We start from the raw sequence: 16,058 nt of genomic DNA, 5'->3' as shown, positions 1-16,058 counted from the left end.
CACCAATTTACAAGAGAATGAACATGCCTCACTTGTATTGACTTAACATAAGCAAACAAATCCCTGGGCAATAAATTTTGTGAAGGAAAAATACCAACATATTTTGAGATTTTGACATACACCTACTGCTGAAGCAAAGCCCTTTCAAACAGATCACTGAAGTTGGCAGCCTACTAATCCATCAGGATCCCCTTAAAATGGTCAACCTCCCTTGAACAGTAATCTTTCAAAGATTGCAATTTCTTTGCAGACAATCAGACCCAAAATTTTAAAATTTAAGGTTTGCTAAGTCATTCCCCTTTGCTTTGGTATGTCCAATCTTTCAAAAAATACTCCCTATGGAACCAAAAATGTCAAATACAAATACAAGTGTATTAAAAATCCTGATAATTTTGGAAACCAAAATGTAGTATTGTAGTGAGAACACATCCTCTACATTTCTTGCGGGGCACTTGACACATGGCTTTTCAAATTTTGGAGACAGTTCAATTCTTCTTCTCTAACCTCTATGGATTCTAAATGCCAAATGGCTTTTTACTCTTCCTCACTCAGCCGTACATACAATTGCACATAGCAGAGAGCAGAAACAAGAAGAGCAAAGCATGGTGGTCTCACATTCTTTTCATAGATGGCTACCTCTTGTAATTCACCGACCACTAGCTTAGATCTCTTCGTTCTTCTATACATATATTCTTCTCCCTATGTATGTGTTTACCTCGATTCTTTTATGGTTCATTTAGTTAAAATTTAAGAACTATCTTTATGCTATGATTTTTGTAATTAATTGTTTCCACCTATATGTCATCTAATTTCCAACATCTTAACCTTTTGTTCACTGTACTGTCAAACAAATATGTATCAGAAGTATTTGTTCAACCATCCAATGGTACAAGTAAGAGATGACTTAGGTTCTATGCTTATTAGCTCTCCCTTTGCTGCTGGACTGAGATTGCAGAGTTTTAGCTGTCCCTTTGTGGTTGGAAACCATACTAGCAAGAAAAAGAAAAACACTAATGTGAATTATACGAACAAAAAGTCTGAAATTCCAAATGCTCACAAATAAGCTTTCTTTGTTTATGTCCAATGACTTGAAAAACATGGAATCTCTATGGATGATCTAATTGCTTGGAAAAAAAATTAATTGAACTGTCACAGCTGATATATCAGCTCTGCACAATTTATATAAAAAAATCAAGAGAGAAGTTTGCTAAGCAGGTATGGACACAAATTCAAGCAAGATGCTCCCCAAGCACAATAAAGTCAGTGCACTTGGAAAACACAGTCTATATAGAATTATATACAACAATTAATGCCATCTAAAAAATGTCAAACTATACTACCTCTTTTCTATATTGTATGTGAAAGTCAAGACAATTAGACGTTCTTCAAATATGCCACAGCTAATAAAAGTATACTAAGCAAACATGATAACAAAACCCATTAACCATAAAAACATATAAATCACTGCTCTTAAAGACTTAAGGTATCAATAACTAATACCAATGCAGATGATCATTTATGATGTCTTTGTTTGGCCATAGTGATGTGTATTCCGAGCAAAGGCATGCCAATAGGCAGGGGTTTGGGGAACGCAAAATTGAAAGATGCAACAATAGGAGGGAGAGGAATTAAGAGTTGGTATGCTACTTGGTTGTATTTTCATTTGGTACACTGGTGTTGTGCTCTTTGAAGGTTCGAAGTTGGGGGTTTGAGGAACAGGATGTGAGGATGCCTTGATCCGAGGGCATGCAAAGGTCTATGACCTAGATAGGCAAGCGAGGGAACAATACGGATTGAGTAGAAGTAAATGGTCAAAATTAAATGGAAACATTAAGGATGGCAATTTTATAATTTAGCTTATCTTTTATATGCTACTACCAATCAATGTGTCACAAGTTAAAAGGTTCCTACTAACATTATAGAAGTTTGTTTAAGTTTGTTGAATTATTTAATTGCGTTTCAGAAAGCCCGTTGTTTCATAAAAATGTTGCACACCTAACAGATTAAGGTTGTCTCCTGACATAACTTCAGAAATGAACCCCTTACATCGATAGCCATTTTAATATTAACAACAAGATAATATTGGTTTGTAAAAGATTTGTGGTCAAAACAAATCATGAAATTTTGAAGTTCTTATTCAATATTTGCTTCTGGATTCGATTGATGTTAAAAATTGGCATACACGATCGAATCCAGAAGCAAATATTGAATATTAACATGGATTGTGGAAATCTGATAGCTCTAATTTGAAGTTCTTTCTTAGCCAACATGACTTGAATGATTAACAACAAAAATAGATTAGTAAGCTCCAAGCTTATGGTTTTGACTAGAGTACATAAAAAGAATGCATTGTTGAAGCTCTTTCTTGAAAGCCTACTCTATGTTTTACTTCTACTCAATCCGTATTGTTCCCTCGCTTGCCTATCTAGGTCATAGACCTTTGCATGCCCTCGGATCAAGGCATCCTCACATCCCGTTCCTCAAACCCCCAACTTCGAACCTTCAAAGAGCACAACACCAGTGTACCAAATGAAAATACAACCAAGTAGCATACCAACTCTTACTTCCTCTCCCTCCTATTGTTGCATCTTTCAATTTTGCATTCCCCGAACCCCTGCCTATTGGCATGCCTTTGCTCGGAATACACATATCACTATGGCCAAACAAGGACATCATAAATGGTCTCAATTTGCAAGCAATAAAATGGTGAGAAACTTCCAAATGTCTATTCAACATGTATGGGCCCATGCTAGGCCTTGAACCTCTATATAAAGCAATGTAATGTCCTTATCCTCAAAAAATCAGAAATATAATTCAGATCTGGAAATTATATTTATAACAGCAAACCAAACTATGTCTTCACACACCAAAATATGCCAAACAATGCTACCAATTTACTCCAAACTTCTCCAACTGTAATATTTTGTTCATCAACTGAAAATAACAAGAAACAGGACTGATTACAGACTCAATAACAGCAGCATACTGCTGTAATATGTTCATAAACTCACAATAGAAAAATCACAAACTATGCTTCAAAAGCACTCCAAACAAAACCCACTGTAAACTTGGAAACTAGATAAGAAGCAACAACAATCCACCAAATTTCCTTCAGCCCAAATACAATCTTAGAGTGAGAATGCCCTCTATGAACAAGGGTTTCCGTCCTTTGCTCATACAATGCTCATGGGTTTCTGTCCACAAGCTCTCTCCTTCAACGGGGCTCTGCCCACTGAAGAAGCTCCCTGCAAATCTGCAAATGTAGAGAAGAAAATGATAATCAACCACCCTCAAAATTCCCAAAATCTCAATATTTGTATCCATCATGTATGCAAGATTTAGGCACCTAAATTCAAACACCCTCCTTTGGAATTCCTGTTAATTTAATTATGATAGTTGCCAAAAGTTGTCATTCAATTATCAAAGATTCTCCTCCACTTTTAATGTTGGAAACTTTCTAAAATTCATCCTGCAGCAACTTTCCCAAAATGGCACAAATTCAAACTCAAATTTCCTCCTTTGGAACTCCTAGTAATTTGATTACGACTATTGCCAAAACTTGTCATTGAGTTATCAAATATTCTCCTCCACTCATAATGACAGAAAGTTTCTAAAATTCATTCTGCAACAACTTTCCCAAAATGACACAAATTCCAACATCCCACTAAGTGTTTCTAATTTAATATTTAAATGTCTTTTTGGACATTTCTAAATATTAAATTAATCATTCTCCCTAAGCTTGTCCAATTAACCCATGGAAGAATAAAATGGGTTAAAAATGCCAAAAATTAAATTTTAATCTAAAGGGGACATGACTGTTGATGTGTTTTTTATGCACATGCAAACACAGAATAAAATACCTAAAGGTACCTTATCCTCTCTTGAATAAAGCTCCCGAATGCTGAAGATATCGCAGAAGGATCAATCGGAGAAACTTCAAGGTTCTGTTATGTAGGATCTCTACTCGTGGATAAGCTCTTTGCGGTACGATGTGATTTTGCTGGAATCACAAGGGGACTTACATTTGACGACCTAAACGTCTGATTTGCTTTGAATATTACTGGAACGCAAGATTTCACTGGCCTAGATTTTGAAAAAGAAAAAAAGGATAAGAGCGAGGGAGGATCTAATTCTAACACTACGAATGTAGGGGCAATGAATGGCCTTTGATGAAATTCTAACTAAGTCTTGCTTTGACATCCCAAGACCATCTCCACAAGATTAGTGCGATCTTCTGAGGAAAGCTTTATGATGTTCAAATCATCGCTACAGGCATGGACACCATCAGGCTGATGCATATCAATGAAGAAGCGACAATTGAAGTTAAGCTTAAGTTGAATGATTCCAGTTGACTACACAAGGCAAGTCTGCAATCAACAAACTGCTAGTAGTATGGATATGCGAATATCACCATCGATCATACACGTTTCTTCCACTCATCTAATAACATGAAATCAAATTTGAGAAGTATAAAGACCATGCAAATTGTTGAATCGACCCATAGAATTCACCATTTCTTCAATGAAGTTTATAAATCTTTTACAACAATATCTTGGCAACAAATCTTTGCCTTCTCTTTCTATTCTACTCTAACTATTTCCTACTCTCCGACTATTCACTATTAGCTATTCTAACCTCTATGAACTAACTATTATTAACTAGCTATTAACTATTAACCTTTACAAATGAGGAGCCAAGGCTTTATATAAGGAGCCCTTTACAAACAGACGACTCTGATTGATTTAGAATCAATGGCTAGGATTACAAGATAAAAACCCTAATTAGGGTTTGTTACAACAAACTTCCTTAGCCAATTAGAAAATTACATTCCAAGAGTGAGGACCAATAGGAAGCAAGGGTAGGTGCCTCGAAGTTTGTGCCGTCCTCGATGAGTCAAGTACATTGAATCTGGACACGCTGAGGTGGACCAATCCAACTGGAGGAATGATGACTAGGATGCCACCTTGTTTGACACTTGTAACTTGGTAGATGTTCAATTTGATGATGCTGAGAAGCTAACTTTAATTAATTCTTCTGAAACTATCTGCTTCTTCAACAGACCCTTGCACTGACCTCCTTTGTCTTTGATGTGCTAGATGAATAGTGTACCTTTCCTTGAAATGTTGGCATCGCCTTTCTTTGTCATCTTGTGGTTCCTTAGTGTGGCGAAGTGAAGGTTCTAGAGGTAGCTGGCGAATTGGTCGTCCTTGATGATGCTGGACTGGAAGAGGTCGTCCTTGATGATGCTGGACTGGAGGAGGTCGTCCTTGCCCTAGCCTGGTCTTCTTTCATCTGCAAAACAAACCAAAAGATGATTAAGGACACATAACAAATTCATTTCAACATAGCATTTTCCACCTTAAATCATCAACAAGAAGATATTAAAATGAAGCTTGCTCAAGATTCTCCCCAAGGACAGGCCGTATAAGAATTTCACCCTAGACCCTTTGGAAGGGTCAGGAGCGATTTTTGCATTCCAGGATAATTCTATTACTTGCTTACTCCAAAATTCCTCCCAAGGCAAACATATGATAGCTTTAGCCTCTCAAAGGCCTAGGGATTCATGCTTTGACCTTTATCATGAGCAAATTAGGTGAAATTTAGAATTTCGCTCTGGACCCTTTGGAAGGGTCAGGAGCGAAATTCACTCTTTAGCTCAAAATCCTTACCTCTTGGACTCAAAACCTACTCAAACGCATGATTGTGGCAATCTCCAAGTCCAATCCTCCTTGACCACTATCTTGGCTTAGCTCAAACTTGAAAGAAAAAAGGACATTTCGTGATTTTTGCCCTAGACCCTTTCGAAGGGTTAGGAGCGAAATTCAAGTTTTACGTCTCAATTCTTCATTTCCCTCACTTCAATTCATCTTGTAGGGCAAAGAAAACCTCACTCCACCTTCAAACCTGCCATAGGTATCAAAGTTTAGCTTCACTCAAGGAGAAAATGGTTGATTTAGAGAATTTCGCTCTGGACCCTTTGGAAGGGTCAGGAGCGAAATTCAAGTTTTAGCTTAAAATTTGCATTTTTGAAGGCAACAAACCATTCAAGGGCAATCCTAGGGGCATCCCCAACTTGGTCTAGACCTGGCTTGGCACAAATTTTTGGAGGATAGGATGGGTTTTAGGATTTTCGCTCTGGACCCTTTGGAAGGGTCAGGAGCAAAAATCTTGTTTTGAGCTCATTTCTTCATATTTGATGACTCTTGGCAATTCAAGGACATGCCTAAGGACACCTTTAATCTTGATCCACACTAGACTTGGCATAAAATTGAGGAAAAAAGAGAGGTTTGGAGAATTTCACTCTGGACCCTTTGGAAGGGTCAGGAGCGAAATTCACACTCTAGGCTTGACATTTCATTTCTTGAACTCCAATCTACATTGCCAAGCAAAAATACATCACTCCACTTCCATATACGCCATAGGAACCAAAGTTTTGACCTCATCCGAGGAGAAAATAGGTGCTTTGAAGAATTTCGCTCTGGACCCTTTGGAAGGGTCAGGAGCGAAATTCATGATTTGAGCTTATTCCTCCATATTTTCAACTTTAATTCTCCTTCAAAGGCAAGGTCAAGCCACCTCCCTTCTATGTATGCCATGAAAGCCAAGGATTTAACTTATTTTGAAGGGAAAATAGGTGATTATAGGAATTTCGCTACGGACCCTCTGGAAGGGTCAGGAGCGAAATTCTTGATTTGGCTCAATTCCTTCAAGCTTGATGATCACCAATAAGTCAAAGTCATGCCTCAAAACATCTCCCAACTTGACAATACTCTAGCCCACATCTGACTTAGCATAAAATTGGGAAAAAAGGTGTTTTTGTGAAATTTCGCCCTGGACCCTTTGGAAGGGTCAAGAGCGAATTTCCCTTTCTAGACTTGATTCTTCATCCTTTCAATCCCAATCTTCATTGCAAGATAAAATTTCATCCCTCTTCACCCAAGGAACAAGGTTTTAAGCCCAAGCAAGGTTAAAAAATTGGTTTGCAAGGAATTTCACTCTGGACCCCTTTGGAAGGGTCAAGAGCAGAATTCACCCTCTAGGCTACAATCCTCACTCTACAACGCTTCAAACATTTTCAAAGGCAAAAAACATGTCCATTCTCCCTCTCATCATGCCTTGGATATTAAAATTTGGTCAAACAAGGAAGGGAATGATGTCTAGGAGGATTTTCGCTCTGGACCGTTTGGAAGGGTCAGGAGAGAAAATCATGATTTGGGCTAAATTGTTCGTTTTTCCTTCTTCAATATTCTCTGGGGGGCAAACATAGACTACTCTCCTTGCATCTCCATCTTGATCCTGACTTAGGCTGAAGGGAAAATGAGTGTTTTCAAGAATTTTGCTCTGGACCCTTTGGAAGGGTCAGGAGCGAAATTCACCCTCTAGGCTAGAATTCTTCATCTTTTCAGCTTTACTCACTCCCTAAGGCTAGAACATTCAAAAAACACCTCCTAACATGCCTTAGAAACTAGGAATTTGGCCTTGATAAATGAGAATTTGAAGTTTAAAGGGATTTTCGCTCTGGACCCTTTGGAAGGGTCAGGAGCGAAATCCCTATCCTTGGCTAGTTTCTCACTTCCTTTCATCTCATTCCCTTTCAAATTTGATCAAATCAACTTCCTCTTTTCGCAATCAAGACAATCCACCACCCAACCGACACCAGGCAAGGTTAAACTAGGCTCTTAAGGCCAAAAGAAGGCTAAATGGAGGATTTCGCTCTGGACCCTTTGGAAGGGTCGGGAGCAAAATTCTCCTCCCAGGTTGATTTTCATTATCCCAAGGTCTAAAACCTCCTCTCTAAGGCAAACATGTATTAATCCTTCTCAATTATGCCTCAAAAGTCCAAAACTTGGCCATATGAAAGAGCAAAATAGAGGAAAAGGTAAATTTCACTCTGGACCCTTTGGAAGGGTCAGGAGCGAAATTCATGCTTTAGACAAAATCCACACTTTCAAACACCTCAAATCACTTCCTAAGGCAAGAATATGTCAATTTGCCCTTACCATGCCCAAGGAATCAAGGTTTCAAGTGCAAACAAGGAGAAAAAAGGTGTCTAGGGAGAATTTCGCTCTGGACCGTTTGGAAGGGTCAAGAGCGAAATTCACAATTAGGCTCAAATCTTGACTTCATTCCTCACATTTCTCCATCCAAACAAGTGTTTTGCCCTCAATAATGCCTGGGAATGAGTTAGTTCTAAGTTTGGGTCAAACTAGAATGTCTTATGGAGAATTTCGCTCCGGAACCTTTGGAAGGGTCAAGAACGAAATTTGACATTTTGGCCTCTCCGTCAGGATTATTTTATGGAATATAACATTTAAGTATAAGTGACATTTCTTATACTTTAAGTTATAATCCATATATACTGTCAGGATGTTTGAGAGTGGTTTCGGACCTCCAGGAGTTATAATGCAAAATCTAGTTTTTAGAGGATTCTTCAGTTTTCCAAACTTAGTCATATTTCAAGATCAGGAAGACATTCCAGACAGCCAAATTTCAGGGCCTTTGAAGATCAGGATAACATTCCAGACTTCATCAATCACCAACTTGACCTAGCTTAGACCTTCAAGGATGATACTCACTCACCAAGCAAGACACAATTAGCAACAAGAGCAAAACCAAGCCCTAAGGAAGACTCTCAAAGAAACCCTAATTTTGGGGCCCTGTGGACTCACCCTGGCTCAAGCAAAGCCTGCCATCCTAGTGATCCCCCTAGCAACACTCAAAATGCACAGGGCTAAGAGACAAACCCTAAAAAACCTAGAAAAACAAACCCCAGAAAGCAAAAAGTAGGGGTCCCCATTTATAATGGGGCGATGTGTGAGTACGTCACAACAATGACAAGCAAGGATCTTCATCAACTTAGACCTTTGGGCCATTACATCAAATCCTAACCCTAGTTCAAGCACTTATGTTTAACTATTGGATTTGAGGATGAAAACCCTTAGGTTCTAGAGTTTAGTGGATAAAACCCCATTGGTTTCATACAATTTGGAGGACAAAACTCCTTTGAATTCTTGAGGGAAGCTTCATATGTAGGTTGCATCTACACTTCAAGTTTAGAGGATTTTAATATTTTGGGCATTGCAACATCTAAGTATTTTTAAAATAAATTTGCATTTGTTGTAGAGGCAAATCTTTGTTATCATTTGCAACAAATATGTATTTCAATGGAATATTGACAGAACATTTTGGTGGGTATTACAGAACTCCAACCTCTTGCCTCTAATAGGCTTATTGTGTATTTAGGAGCTAAATCTATTTATCCAAATCCTTGATATCAAATATCAAGTGGACCAACTCCAAGATGCCAAGTACTTCACTACACTTGATTTGACTTCTAGGTAGCATCAAGCTCGCATGCTGCAATTTTGTTGATTAATAGATTAGCCAATGAAATTAATGAACCGTGAAGAAACAAAAACAAACATAACAAATGCAAACCATAAAACCAAATTTGCGTGGAAAAACTCTTTTAGGGAAAAACTCCACCACCAAAGAGACATGGACCTATATTAATCTCAAAAGAATAATCATCAATACAATCACTTATCCCTCCAACGGTAAATAGACAACATAAGAGTACTTGCAAAAGAACCTTACAAAGCACCATCCTATGCCTCCAATATATAGAAAAGTGTAATAACCCTACCAGGGAATTTTGTTCAAACTTGCAATATTATTATATTTCTGATTTTTGGCTTGCAGACATTTCTTTAAACACATTGCATCAAGCACAATATCAGGTATTTTGGAGTGCAAACGCTGGAAGTTGCTACTAATAAAATTTTAAAGCATAACTTCATCATAGAATCATAACATTGTTCATAGATTTCACATAGACATTTTGTCAAATACTTTGCATGCAACTGAAACTGAGTATAAAATGCTAGTTTCTTTTGGCAACAACTCATGATTAATTTCCAATCTATTCAAGACTCAACAAAAAATTTCTGCTAAATTATCATGAAAAATATGCTCCTGAAATTATTTAACCAATATGTAGAATGCTGTTGCAGATAATTACATTCCAAAATTCCTTGATAACACCACAAAATATAAATATTAACAAATTCAGATTGCTGACCTCTGATTTTAAAATATTTCAGTTGTTGCTGTGAATAATAAAGTACTTTAACTAACTAGTTCACTAGTAGGTCCTATTCACATGCTTAAGTTTACTTAGATCCTAGGGAATCTTTCTAGAAGGTGTTAGTTGTCATAAGATCTTATCTTTTGGCATTTACTTCTTGTCCTAGGTCATTTAATAATTATCAAGTTAGTTGTCTCATGTCATAGGATTAAGACACATGTATATTTTATCTAATCCTATCTATCGACCTTGTCTATATGAGCAAGGCATCATATGTACACATTGTAATGTAATATGTCCAATATCAATCTAATCCATTGTACCCATCATCAAGTGCATTGTTTTGCTCTTGCTGCTCTGTTGTGAAAGGCATCTTTTGGTTTTGCAAATGATCCTGGAGGATTGAGTCCATTCGTGACTCTAACAGCAGCAATCTAACATCTTTAAACCCCTCCAAACCTATATGGCACCTCCCTTGAATGGTACGGCACCCTCAAAAGATGTACGGCAGCTTTATTAAGGCTGTGATGTCCCTTTCAGGATGTTGCATCAGCTTTTTCTGCGTAGGAATTTATGATGGCTTGAATGTCTTTCAAAGTGAATTGCCCTTTCTTTTTTCAAAAGAATGTAAAATGTGGTACACTGTGGCAACTCAAGCACATATAAATATATTTTTTTATTTTATTGCACCCTCAGCACTTTAAATTTTTTTTATCTTTCCACTTGCACACACAGCACTTTATATTTGCCTAAAAAACTTTTAAAAATCAGTTACCTATAAATCTGGCAAACCTTGGAAAGATACATCACTTCAACCCAATCTCATACTAAACGCACATTCAACACAAGTGTGAATCCTGAATGAATCCACCTCCAGATCCTTTTTGCACACATTGTGACTCTGAATGAATCACACAATATTGTCTAGGGAGGAACCTAACACCATCAAAACTAATCTTACCTTAGAGTTGTGTCTAAGGCAGAAGTGATGAAAGTTGGTGTGAATAAGTAGTCATAGTTGTCATGTGATGTTATCTTGGCATTTACTTCTTGTCCTAGGTCATTTAATAATAGTCACTTTAGTTGTCTCGTTGCATAGGAACAAGACACGTCACAATCTTGTCTAATCATATCTCTCAATCTTGTTTTTATAAGCAAGGCATTTTATGTAAATTTCATATTCAATCAATTAATCTTGCATCCATTGTAATGTTCCCTATTTGGAGATAACCTATTATTCCATATTTAAACACACCTCATCATACTTATTATATTTATTATACATAAATGTTAGCTCTAGGGAACAATTAGCATACATAATACAAGGGATAATCAATATAACCAGGTCTAATCCCTAATCAATCCTAATGATCAATCTTAGCGGAGATTGGGAAGTATCTTTGTTAGGGCACCAGAAAACCATCCTCCACAAGTAGTGCCTTTGTATGACGTAACATATGCCCATTCCACCACAGGCCTTATCCATTGCCTTTTTATGATGTAGAACATGCCCATTCCACCACAGGCCTTATCCATTGCCTTTGTATGATGCACATGTCCATTCCACCACAGGTCTTATCTACCTTGTAAGGCATACGTTTCAATTCATATTGATATTTTTCAATTCATATTTCTAAAACTAATACATGAATTAGCATACATAATACATCCAACATTCATTGCATGGAATCTTATCTTAACTTCTTCCCTAATCCTAATGAGGGATGGGGATTTACTGTCAAAGGGCGCTGACACCAACTACAAAGAGGCTCCCTCAAGGCCCAAGACTACGTCTCTACCCATCTTGGGCTCACCATCACTTGTGATGGGTTTACTCGCCTTTCCCTACACACACCAACCTATCCTTTTCATTAGCCAAATATATATGTTTATACATATCTTATTAGTATCATTTTGGTCATGTATGAATTAAAGAATAAATGAAATTGCTTATGTTGTAGATCACGTGTGGGCCTGATATTCTTATAGAAAATATGAATTCATTGTAAATTAATATTAAGTTTTATAGGGTGAGATACAGCATACAAATCTGCTGTTGTAATTAATGATTGCAGTGTAAATATTATGCTCACATGATCGACCTGAGATTGCAGTTCATATTTCTTATCACACTGCCCCTTTTTCTCCTTGTTCACTGCCCTTGGACTGAGTATTGATCCCTTATTAATATTTTATGGGAATGAAGGGTTGCATCCTTTGATTGGGAATGGACATACCTTTCCCTAAATTATATCTCTTCCTTTATTCTTAATCGCATCCTCTGATAAGGATTAACTAATCCTTTAGCGATCACCTCTTAAATAATCATTTTCTGATCATGATACACTCTTTTTGGACAGCAATTATGTAGAAGATTACTTGCTCGTTACTAATCACTACTTATTATTATTAATTGCTACTACCTATTAACCTTTGGATTGGTGCAAAGGCAGACAGATCTGACAGGCATCGGATTTGGTCTGCCACTAATATCTGTTTATTGTTTTATGACTTAATTGATCCAATTTACCTTTCAAACGGGTTCATGCAAGGACGGACAACTTAAGAAGTCTGTAATTTAATAAATGTAAGTTTTATTCATTTAATTTATTAATATGAAATCAGGGGCATGACATCAATAATCATGCAAGCTATTCTTGCCATTCTCTCTTGTTGAAGGTGATTTTTGTTTTGTAGGTGATCCTGGGCTGTGGGGAGTTCACAATCAATTCCTTCAATGAACAACATTCAAACTCATAGAGAAGATAAAGTAAAATGAAATATTCCAAAAGAGCTTCTTCTCTACCAATTTCCCTTTAATAAACACTTATTGAACTTTCCAAAAATAATTATTTAAAATCACCTTTTAATAATTATCCTTCAGCTCAGTAAAAGTGACTTTATTTTACTATTTACATTTTCGAGCAGTCAAGTCACTTAAAATTTATCTTTATAAATAATTTTAACAAGTCATGTTTCTCACCCTTTGACAACTTAAATATTAACTATTTAATATTTTAATTATTTTCCACACATCCACCCAAAGTAGCATAAAGTATAAAAATAGCTCAAAAGTGAATTCTGATTTCCCCAACATACTCAGAAGCTCACTGGAAATCCAACTTTGATGAAAAGATTGATAATTTCCAAAAATAGAATACTTCTCCAAGAAATGTGTAAAGCACCTGGAATATCAAAAACTGCTCCCAAAGAGAACCAACAAATTCAACTTGATCTCATGAACGCAATGCCACTATCAAGAATCCATTCCAAAAAGGTTGGCACTCTCCAACAAAGTTGGAGCTTCCAAAGATATAGGAAAGGCTGTAAAAGAGTAGATTACAAAATGTCAAAAACAAGAAACCATCAAGTGATATCCAAAAACATGAGCTATGACAAAAACCCAACACCCCTAAGATTATGGTCAAGCATCTCAGAATGGTAACTCCTCTTACATCTCTTATGCATCTTACACCCTTCTTATGCGTCATAGATGTCATAGATTCTTTTGTAACAGTCAAATTGACCATGATCCCAATCCTAGGTACTCTATTAAGGCATTAAATGATTGTGTCATAACCACCAAATTGAGAAGATGCTCTATAACTCCCAATTTTGACCTTTTCAATGTAAACTCCCTATTCAATGCCTTCTTAGACAAGATATCCTAGAGAATAGATAAATAAATAATGTCCACACTCACATGTGCATCCCATTTTGCCCACTCCAACATGTTTGGAGATCATTTATTAAACATCTACTTAAGTAAAATGTAATTAATCAACACTTAAGATAGCAAGGTGAATGGCAACAAGTTTTGGAAGTTGGCAAGTATTGGACCATACAAGTGATTGGTCATGCCTATTGGATGAACCAAAAGACTTGCCACACCAGCCAATCTTACAAATTTTATTGTCTTCTAGACTATAAATTGATTATGCATTGTCTACAAGTAGTCATCCAAGGACCACTTGTCAGTAGTGCAAAAAAACCTAAATCTTCTTCACCAAAATCATCTCGAAGCAAAAATGAAGATGTCCTTTCATCAAACATCAATTTACTTGGGGTTCTTCGTCAACAAGCATGGAATACGTAAGGATTTAGATAAAGTAAAGGTCTTTAAAGAGTAGCCCACTTTATACAATATTTCAATTCTAAAGAGTTTTCCAAGAGGCATAAACCTCTATAAAAAATCCATTTGTAAATAATCATATTTTGCCATACTCTTCATCATTTCACTAGTCAAAAGGAGCTTGATTGATGCCCACAAGCCACTCATGTTGGAATCGTTTGCCGTTGTGCCAAAAGGTCGAACTATCAATGCCCGATTTAACCGACCCACGGGAGGCGGTTAAGCCATGTCACGAGTCCCCAAGGAGGTGCTGACCAAGCATGCCTCTAAATTTTTCAAACTTCTCTCTTCCAAGCACTTTTGTCAAGATATCAGCTAGTTGCTCTACAATTGCGCAAGATATCAATTTGATACTACCATCTTTTGCATAATGCCTAATCAAATGGAAGTCAGCATTGATGTGTTTAATTCAATGATGAAATACAAGATTTCTTACCATTTTGATAGCAAAAGTGTAGTAAACCATGAGTGAAGTTGATGAAACTTGTTTTTATTGCAAATCCTCAAGAATCCTTGTGAGCCACAATATTTCCTTGACTGCCTCTCAAGCTGCCATATATTATGCTTCTGCTGAAGAACAATCGGTACCAACTACTTCTTTGACTTCCAACTAATGATTGTTGACCCTAAATTATCACAAGACCTAAAGTAGACTTTTGTCTTCAAAATCGTTTGCCTAATCTAAAACTAAACATTCAAGTAGTTTTAAAATCTACTGCCTTGGGAGTATTTTAGCCCGAAATTCAAAGTACCCTTCAAGTAGTGAAGAACCCTTTTTGTTGCTACTTTAGTGACTTTCTCTTGGTTATTGCATCAATCTAGAGAGAATGCCAACAACAAAAGAAATGTCTAGTCTAGTTGTGTTTACATAGATGAGACTTCCAATGAGTTGTCTGCACTTGGTTGCATTTTCAAGCTCTACCATATCATCTGATTGTTAATTTCATATTTTGTTCCATTGGAGTGCTAAGTGGTTTACAATTTGTCATTCCAAATTTGCTCAAAATTTCACCAATATACTTTTGTTATATTATGAAAATATACTTAAACTTCAAATCACTTCAATACCCAAATAATAAAGAAGATGATCCCAAACTGTCATTTCAAAACCTCTCATCAATTCTACATTTACTTTTGCAGTGTACCTTTCATTATTCTATTTCACATATACAACTAGGTATACAACTTTTTGTCGAATTTCTTGATTAAAAGAGTTGCATCTTCAAATTCAAAGCGCTTGAAGTTTGTGCTCAAGAGGTTCTCAATGAGTTTTTCTTACCAAGATCTTGGGGCTTGCTTCAAACTTACCAACTTACACAATTAGTGTTCTTGACCTCAAATTGCAAAACTTTTGGCTGAGTCACATATACCATTTCTTTGATATCACTATTCAAAAAAGCAATTTGTATGTCCATCAAATGAACTTTCCTTCCATTTTCTGTTGCCAAAGCCAACAAACCCACATTATGGTCCATGTTGTTGTTAGTGCAAAGGTTTTTCATAGTCTAACTCCTTTTTAGTATATCCCTTTGCAGTAAGCATTGCTTTGTATTTGACAAGTGACATCTGCTTTATAATTGTTTCAATTGACCCACTTGCAACCAATGGATTTACAATTGCATGGAAGATCAATCAACACCCATGATCGTTCTTGACCAATGCATCATATTCAATTTTCATTGCTTTCCTCCATGCATAAAGCTTTTCAGCTTGTCTGAAAGAAGTTGGTTCTAAATCAAGAGTAACATTGATTTTTCCTTTTGAAAGCACTCCCAAGGTAAGTTTTGCTACTTTTCTTGAATTTCTTCTAGGGACTTTTTCTTCTTCTTGTTTGCCTTT

The 16,058-nt window shown here is 36.6% G+C and overlaps 1 protein-coding gene across 9 annotated transcripts in view; it reads right to left on the bottom strand.

Annotated features, from left to right (window-relative positions):
• Positions 1–16,058, bottom strand: part of LOC131057370 (ubiquitin-like domain-containing protein CIP73) — a 94,939-nt gene that overhangs the window by 74,734 nt on the left and 4,147 nt on the right. The window lies entirely within an intron of this gene.

This window comes from Cryptomeria japonica, chromosome 5 (assembly GCF_030272615.1).
Source record: "Cryptomeria japonica chromosome 5, Sugi_1.0, whole genome shotgun sequence".
In the NCBI taxonomy this organism is placed as follows: domain Eukaryota; kingdom Viridiplantae; phylum Streptophyta; class Pinopsida; order Cupressales; family Cupressaceae; genus Cryptomeria; species Cryptomeria japonica.
The sequence above is the reverse complement of the archived record's forward strand: the minus strand, read 5'-3'. Positions and strand labels throughout refer to the sequence as shown.